Source organism: Scyliorhinus canicula, chromosome 6, assembly GCF_902713615.1.
Source record: "Scyliorhinus canicula chromosome 6, sScyCan1.1, whole genome shotgun sequence".
Lineage (NCBI taxonomy): Eukaryota > Metazoa > Chordata > Chondrichthyes > Carcharhiniformes > Scyliorhinidae > Scyliorhinus > Scyliorhinus canicula.
In genome coordinates this window covers 201631681-201641332 of record NC_052151.1, presented here as the reverse complement: position 1 = coordinate 201641332, position 9652 = coordinate 201631681, and positions in this window count along the sequence as shown.

Below are 9652 nucleotides of genomic sequence, written 5' to 3'. Positions count from 1 at the left end.
AGTCTGCGCTCAGTCATGCTGCGAAAAGACCCTCTGTCTCGTAAAGAACTATGAAATGAAATGAAAATCACTTATTGTCACGAGTAGGCTTCAATGAAGTTACTGTGAAAAGCCCCTAGTCGCCACATTCCGGCGCCTGTTCGGGGAGGCTGTTACGGGAATCGAACCGTGCTGCTGGCCTGACTTGGTCTGCTTTCAAAGCCAGCGATTTAGCCCTGTGCTGAAATCCTAGTTTTGTTTTGATGGTGACGACCAGTCACCCCACTCCTGGTGCTATGGAAAAATACAGCCACCGTTATCTCTTAAATTTGAACAGACAGACATTTGCTCGAATTGAATGAATTATAAATTATTTAAAACCAATCATAGCTGTAAAGAGGACGAAACGTTTAGGATAGTAATCTTCTTAAAAGTTCAGGCATTGGGATGGGAAGGCCACTCCAGAATCAATGCAACCTATCCTCTGAAACGTATTCTATCTGCTTGCTTTGCAAAATGGCTATTTTATTCTATTTTAAACTGCGCAGTCATTTTGTACTGTGAATCTTGAGTTGACAAAATTACCACGAACTATAATAGCATTTTAAATTCAATTCAACTTAGCTGTATTTGCTGAGGACAAACAATCGATACATCTGACTAGCTTACTGCAGGGCTGGTTGGGCCTTCCTAAATTCAGTACTCGTGTGAAAATTAAAGCTTACCAGTTGACACTACTAGGTGACAAAATAAAAGTTGCAAATTGCTTTCAATCCAAGAAGCCAATCTTGAATTTCTGTTATTACGAAGACACAGAGATCCTTTTACAAAAAACAAAACAAAATACAGAGCAACAGCAAGAAATCCAACAAACAATTAAATACACGGTAAAGCCGCCAGCACTCGAGCCAGCACATGCTCCCCTCCCCCACCCTCCTCCGGCTCCAGCGACAGCCTCACGTCAGAGAAGAGGCGCCCACAAGCAGCTCAGTCCACTGGAAAAGGACAGGCAGCGAGGGGTGGAGGAGAGTGAGAGAGAACATCCCTCCCCTTCACTAGAACCGGGAAGACCCCTCACCTTCCAGTGCACTGAAACAGGGGGGGCCCCAACTGGCGAGCACCCAGACGCTAGATACAAAAATAAACAAAACACAACATAAATACAATAATAACTACACAATCCCCCCCAACAGTCAAACCAAACCAACATTTGCACAAGCAGCTCTCACAGTTCCAGCATCCAGACACCATCCAGTCCAAAGCTGCAAAAACCAGTCTGTTCTCCTCCACCTTCAGCCCAGGAGGAGGCCAACCTAACCCCAACCCCCCACACCCCCGCCATGCGCCACTCCCAGCCGATAAGCAGAAAGGCAGCCAGTGACAAGTACGAGTCCCAGGCGTAACAACTGCAGGCAGGTAAGCTCTCTCCTCTCTCGCTCCCCTGCAAGCAACTGGCAGAAGCAACAGGATCCTCTTCCCCTCTATCCAGCCGTTCATAGCACCGTTCCCCCTTGCCTTAGTCCAGGGTTCAAAGTCCAGGAAAGTCAGCCAATATACAGAATAACACACCAGGTCCGGGAGCAGGGTGACAGCCAGAAGCAGCGGGAGCTCAGAGAAACACAACCTGCATGTGCCTCAGAGTATGAGCTACCCAGGTGACTGGGGGGGGGGGGGAAGCTTCCTCCCAATTGGTGGAGCTCTCCATAGGAAACAAACCCCGACCCGGAAGCAGTTGGGGGAAGGAGACGCTGTGGGGAGTGGAGAGGAGTCAGTGTTGAGGATTGATTGAGCAGTGTGGAATAAAGAGTGTTGTATCCTATCAGCCCGGCCCATTGTGGAGTCATTGCCTCCGTCTACAGCACTGGCGACGAGGATAAAGTGCTACCTGAATCGTTTTTCCGCTTCCTCAGGAGGCCATTCTCCAGCTGGCAGGTATGGCACACATAGGAAATGCCGAGCCTTTTGATGCCAACTCGGACGATTGGGCCCAGCACATCAAAACATTTTTTTTCACATAAACGTCATCAGCACTGACGAGCGACAGACCGTCACCTTAGTGACCGCCGTTGGAGGACCGACCTATGCACTAATCAGGAACGTGACTTACCCAGACAGGACGGGATGATTGCCGTTCGTCAGGCTGATTGACTGAGTGGGCCGTCAGCTAAATGAACAGCCTCCCCATTAGTCTGGCGGTACCCTTTCCATAGCTCTTCCCAGAGTCCACCTGGGAACACTTGGCCTGCGTACGGGGACTCGCTGCCCCCTGCGAGTTCGGAACTGCCCTTACTGAATCACTGAGGGACCGCTTTGTTTGCGGACTTCGGGACTGGGAGACTCCCCGGACCCTGGCCAGGGCTGTCGCTCACCCAAGAAAGCGCCGTCCGCAGGCTCCAAGAACTCCGAACGGTCCTGAACATTGGGGGCCATCAACACCGCCGGCTGGCGACCACCAGAATCGAGGTGCCGGGACCATCCCAGGGTGGAAGTCACCGCAAGTCCCACTACTTCCGCCGTGACTCATCCCGGACCGTGGAGCTTCCCCCGACTCAGTGTTTCCGGACGGCAGGCACCAGCATCAAGCGGGAAAGCAAGGCCAGGAACGAGGCTCCGGGCGATCACGTGAGGGTGCCGTTTCCCAACAACGGACCAGTCGCCATTTTCCCCGAAGGAGCAGCAGGCATTCCCTGGAAGACCTGGAGTCTGAGGAGCTGACCCTGCTGCTGCTCTGTGTGACTGGCCCCAGAATGGCACCTATCCGGGTGATGCTGCTGCTAAACGCGACCCCCCCACCCAGATCGAACTGGACACGGGTTAGGCCCCATTTGGAGTACTGTGTCCAGTTTTGGGCCCCACATCTCAGGAAGGACATACTGGCACTGGAGCGTGTCCAGCGGAGATTCACACGGATGATCCCTGGAATGGCGGGTCTAGCATATGAGGAACGGCTGGCGTTCCTGGGATTGTATTCATTGGAGTTCAGAAGGTTAAGGGGAGATCTAATAGAAACTTACAAGATAATACATGGCTTAGAAAGGATGGACGCAAAGAAACTGTTTCCGTTAGGCGAGGAGTCGAGGACCCGTGGGCACAGCCTTAGAATTAGAGGGGGTAAATTCAAAACAGAAATGCGGAGACATTTCTTCAGCCAGAGAGTGGTGGGCCTGTGGAATTCATTGCCGCAGAGTGCAGTGGAGGCCGGGACGCTAAATGGCTTCAAGGCAGAGATAGATAAATTCTTGATGTCGCGAGGAATTAAGGGCTATGGGGAGAATGCTGGGAGGTGGAGTTGAAATGCCCATCAGCCATGATTGAATGGCGGAGTGGACTCGATGGGCCGAATGGCCTTACTTCCACTCCTATGTCTTATGGTCTTATGGCAGTTTCTGGCGTCAGTGTTTGCAGACTTTCAGCGATCCCGACAGGTCTTCAGCCGCTGGAGCTTCGCCCAACTGGCCGCGTACACCGGGGGCTGGATTAGCTCAGTGGGCTAGACAGCTGGCTTGTCATGCTGAACAAGGCCAGCAGCGTGGGTTCAATTCCCGTACCAGCTGAGAATTCTGAATTCTCCCTCTGTGTACCCGAACAGGTGCCGGAATGTGGCGACTAGGGGCTTTTCACAGTAACTTTGTTGCAGTGTTAATGGAAGCCTATTTGTGACAATAAAAAGATGATTATTATAAATCGAGGGCACCGTACACGTGCCCATGGAATACGGAGACCAATCCGCGTGATCGTCCGTGGCATCGGGCCCAGCCTATTGGGGTATGATTGGCTGCGACAATAATGTTTGGATTGGCAATGAATGTGCCAGATGTACCCCATTGGACAAGATGGAGTGCTGTCCAGGTCCCCATCGGTTTTTGCCAAAGGCCATGGGACCATTAAAGGATCAATGGCCACGATAAATGTGGAAGAGAATGCCCACCCCTGATATTTCCGTGCCCGCCCTGTGCCGTATACACTTTGCGTCAAGGTAGAGCAGCTGGCTCTTATCCCCCCCCCCCCATCCACTATGCTGATTGGGCTACACCTGTAGTCCCCGTGTTGAAGCCAGAAGGGTGGGTGTGGCTCTGTGAAATGACCGTAAACTGGGAATCCCGCTTTGACCAATACCCAGTGTCTCAGACTGATGGTCTCTCCCCTGGCTCAGTGGAGGAAAAACTTTCACGAAGCTGGACATGAGCCATGCTGACTTGTATCTGGTGCTCATGCCAAGTTCCCGGAAATACGTAATGATCAATACCCAACTGGACTATACGAGTAAGCGCAGTTGCCGTTCGGAGTCTCTTCAGATTGTGCAATATTCCAGAGGGTTATGGAGAATATCTTTAAAGAGCTGCCAAGGGTGGCCGTCTCACTGGACGATGTTATCATCACAGGGACCTCGTATCAGGAACACGTGGAGAATCAAACCGAGGTCTTTGACCGGTTTTCTCAGTCAGGGGTCACCCACCGCAGGTCAACATATCTCGGCTGCCGAGTGGACAGCAGGAGCCTCCATCCAGTGGAAGAAACGGTGCGGGCGATTCACCAGGGCCCCATCCCTCATGATCAAATGGTTCCCTCCTAGGCCTGGTGAACTACTATGGGAAGTTCACACCCAGGATGGCTCATTCCGCACAACCAACTACTGAAGAAGGGACAGAAGTGGGACTGGGGCCGCCCCGCACCAACAGGCATTTCAAGAGGTGAAGCAGCATCTCTCATCGAATGAATTACTGACCCACTTCGACCCGGAGTTACCACCCCCTGGGCGAGTGCGCAGTCAATGCCAGTCCCACAGACCCCAGACTCCAAACATAAGCAAATTGACCAATAATTTGTATTCTCCAAAGAAATTTAACCCTTGCCTGCTCCAATGAGTTACAGACACCAGATTAATACATAAAACATTAACAAACTTGTTATTAATAAAAAGGAGCGGTTGAGTAAACTCGGTTTGTTCTCACTGGAACGACGGAGGTTGAGGGGCGACCTGATAGAGGGCTACAAAATTATGGGGGGCATAGACAGAGTGGATCGCCAGAGGCTTTTCCCCAGGGTAGAGGGGTCAATTACTAGGGGCATATGTTTAAGGTGCGAGGGGCAAAGTTTAGAGGAGATGTCCGAGGCAAGTTTTTTACACAGAGGGTAGTGGGTGCCTGGAACTCGCTGCCGGAGGAGGTGGTGGAAGCAGGGACGATAGTGACATTTAAGGGGCATCATGACATATACATGAATAGGATGGGAATAGAGGGATACGGACCCAGGAAGTGTAGAAGATTATAGTTTAGACGGGCAGCATTGTTGGCACAGGCTTGGAGGGCCGAAGGGCCTGTTCCTGTGCTGTACTTTTCTTTGTTCTTTGTGAAAAGATGAACATATAAGGAATTAACCGTCTCCCAGACTACCTAATCCCAAGATCCGGTCCCACTTTCTGCCCAGACACACACAAGACAGGCACCAGGTAAAGGTCGGCAAGGAATAAAATAAATCAGGGATTAAAGCGGTAGGTTTGGGATGAGTGTTCATTCTGTGGCCGCAGTCTCTGGGAAAAAGGGTCATTTGAGAAGTTCAGGTTGGCGCAATTCTCTCCTTCGACCACCAGATGGTGTTTCACCTAAGAATTCCAGTTCAATGCAGTTCCCGTCACCGGCCAGCGGATGGTGCTGTACACAGGATGCTCAGGTCGGTTTCCTTCTGCCTTTCTACCACCAGATGGAGTTTTCGCCTCCCTGTGACAATACAGCTCTGGTCCTGGATGTTAGTAGTTTTTAGTTGCCTGATTCCTGTACAAGACTGGCGGCTTTATCACAAATGCTTCAATTCGTCGGCTTTTCCCAGCCCCTGACACACACAGTTCAAAGGTTACTGACCTTGGGGAAAACTTGAAGCTTTACACTCAAGATCTCGTTCTGAGGTGTGTTGGTGTCTACTCTCCTTTAAACACAGGAAAGACTTCACAGATTTGGCTACAATGCTTCTTAAAATCGTCCAGCAGAGAGTAAGGGAGACTTCTGGGTCCTTCCTTCGCTCGCTGCTGTACAGAACTGAACGAAAGATAACACTCTCCAGAAGACCCGCCTACTTCCCTGAAAGTTCCTGACTGGCTTCACCAACCATAGGCCGCAATAGGAGGACATTGAAAACCCCACCGATACCGATTGGCTGCTTGCCAAGTCCATCAAACAACATCACAGATTCTACCACAGAACCGAAAGGGGATGTTTTTGGACCAGACCATCTAAAAGGGGGGTTTGTCCCAGTATCCAGACACTATAATTTAAACAGAAAACCCAAAGGCTGCAATAACTTTGCAGCAGTCAACCCTGAAGAATGGAGATCAGAACAGGCAGCAGGACCGGCATTAGAAGGAAACGCAGGACAGACAGATAATATTCTAACATACCTTCCCCCCCCACTAAAGAAATTACATGTCAGGACATAGAGGTGTGTCTATGAGGTGTGTCTCATTATGAGGTGTGCAAGTTACACAGCACCCACACATACCTGTGTAAACTACCCGAATACAACCCCCTGCCTGGCTTCGGCATTAATGCCTTTTAATACACACGGGGAAAAAACTTACACTCAGTATTGCCTCGAGAAAATATGTACACAGTCTTTACAGCAAACTATTACAATGAAGACCCTGACAAAAACTCTTGCATTCTGGTTTTTAAATGTCTCTCTCAACGCAAGTAGCCAACAGCTGGGAGCCGCCCGGGCCAGCCAGCACCAATTCATCCTCCAACATGGCCGTCCACTTCCCAGACTCTCCTCGGCATTCCGTGGGCCACAACAGGGTTCCGTGTTCCTGCAACCTGTCCATCATGCATCGCTCCTCAGTTTCTAACTGAGCCAATCAGTATAGTTGGAGTCGAGACGGAGGTGGATTGGGTGGGTGTGGTGAATATAACATGGTAAATTCACACTGTATATTATAAGCGCAGTAGCGTTACCCGACCACTAGGGGGAGTAGCTCTGGGAATGCTCTGGAGCTTGTACAGGGCTCCACCCTTGGCTCCGCCCACGACTCCTCCCCCTAGTGCTGCTGTATAAATACCCTTGTCCAGAGTCAGCCTGCAGTTCACAGAGAGTTCATCAACGGGTAACAGGCTAGCTCTGAAGTAAGTTGATTAAAGCCTAGATTCATATCGGAAACACGTGTCTGGTGAATTGATGGTTCCATCAGTGGGTCAAAAGGTTTTGAAATCCACAGCAGGGGTGGTTAATGGAGTGTCGCCTGGTGCGTCCCTAAACCTTCATCTACCTTCCTTTGGCACCTGTTCTAGATCTGCCTCTTGCTGACCCTCGGGTAACGCTAACGAGTCTTCCTGACTGTCTGATGAATGCACAAACTTTGAGGGTTTCCTACAACTACACTGCGAGTAGGGTTGTCAACACAGAATGATGTGGTGGGTTCACTGGTAACCAATAACCCTTTCAACCCCACCAGCCTTACATTCTCTCTTGGCCTTTACCGGGCTACCTTCAGCAACAGGAGGTTGGGGGGTGGGGGGGGGGGGAGGGGGTGTCGGACCTGCCAAAGGTAATTGACCCAACAGGCACTAATCCCGGGGTGGCAACTTTTATCTCTGCATTGGAGTTTTCGTAACCACCGCCTGCGTCCGCACTTTCAGAATCAGAGTACGGGACGTCACTGACTCGACAACCAGCTTGGGGTTTCCTGGCCTCCGTGGTAGCAGAACCACTGCAGGAGTCGCCAACAAGCTTTCCCTTAACTCCCAAAAAGGATTCATGACCAACTACCTCATCTTCCTGGCTATCAACCTCTACTGACTTGGAAGGAGACTGTAAACCTTCAAAAGGATGCTGGTCGACCAGCCGCTCGCTTGGTATCACTCCCCAGTCCTTACGGTCCTCGTCCTGACTAAATGACACTGTGCAGTGAGGTATACTTTCCTTCGGCAATCTGCTCTGTGAACTTCTTTCACCAAAAGGGAGTGGCAATGGCTTTATCTCAAGATGCGGTAACCAACTACCTTTTGGCAATCCACTTCACCTACCTCCTCCAGGTTACTTTCTCAACTGGTGACGAGTCTACTCAGGAACAACCGTCTATCATGGCATCCTACACAGACCCAAGATCAAATCAAGTCGTCTGACTATTCCTCCCTGCTATCACTCTCACAACAACGATTCATAACCAGGACGTAGGCCGAAGTCAAAACCTTTGTCTGACTCCTCCTGACCAACATTCTTGCAACAACTGTTTATCAGAACCAAAGTCAAGGCCAATGTCTAACTCCTCAGCCATACAGACACCGTCGGTCTGAAAATGCTCGGAGGGTTCACTACCATGGTCGCTTGAAACATGCTCAACAGTCGTCAACATCTCTTTCTCCAAGCCTTCTACGGCCCAATGAGTTTTCCGAGCTTCTACATGCGGGGCTAACTGCAATATTCCTTCAGACTCTCCGTAACCATGGGTGAAGGTACAACATTCACTCCCGCTAAATCGTTCCCCAGAGCTAAGTCTATTCCTTCCCCTGAAAATTCCTTAACCATTACAACAGCTACCAGACCTTCAGGGCAGCACGGTAGCGCAAGTGGTTAGCACCGTGGCTTCACAGCGCCAGGGTCCCAGGTTCGATTCCCCGCTGGGTCACTGTCTGTGCGGAGTCTGCACGTTCTCCCCGTGTCTGCGTGGGTTTCCTCCGGGTGCTCCGGTTTCCTCCCACAGTCCAAAGATGTGCAAGTTAGGTGGATTGGCCATGCTAAATTGCCCTTAGTTTCCAAAAGAAAAAAGGTTAGGAGGGGTTATTGGGTTACGGGAATAGAACAAAGAACAAAGAAAATTACAGCACAGGAACAGGCCCTTCGGCCCTCCCAGCCTGTGCCGATTCAGATCCTTTATCAAAACCTGTTGCTTATTTTCCAAGGATCTACTTCCCTCTGTTCCCCGCCCGTACATATACCTGTCTAGATGCATCTTAAATGATGCTATCGTGCCCGCCTGTACCACCTCCGCTGGCAAAGCGTTCCAGGCACCCACCACCCTCTGCATAAAAAACTTTCCCCGCACATCTCCCTTAAACTTTCCCCCTTTCACCTTGAAATCGTGACCCCTTGTAATTGACACCCCCAGTGTAGGGTGGAAGTGAGCGATTGAGTGGGTCCGTATGGACTCGATGGGCCGAATGGCCTCCTTCTGCACTGTATATTCTATGTTCTGACACTAAATCACACTTCAATTGCATCTTATAAAATGGAACTCGGATACAGCTTCCACCCATTCTATTCACAAATACCTCGGCTTTCACTGAGCTCTCTGGAGGAAAGATCAAATCCTTCTCCAGCACAAAGGTTTGAGTAGCCCCTGTGTCTCTCAATATCATTATGGGCTTGGCTACCTCTGTCGAGGAAAATGGGGTGACTTTCCCCTTTGACACAAAACCAGTATATCTTCCATCCACATTCTCTACACCTGCTCCCACAGCAGTATTCACCTGTGGCTTCCGAAGTGTAGTTGATGTTACCGTCTCCACCTTCGCTCGCTTCTCAGAATCCTCCTTCCAACGCCCCACAACTTTCTTGGGCCTTCCTTGCAACTTCAAACATGCTGACCGAACATGTCCCATCTTATGGTAACATTTAGGCGTTCAAGTCTCACTCCCCCCAGCACCTTCCTTCCTGGTCTGCGGAAGAGATCTCGGAACGTTCCCAG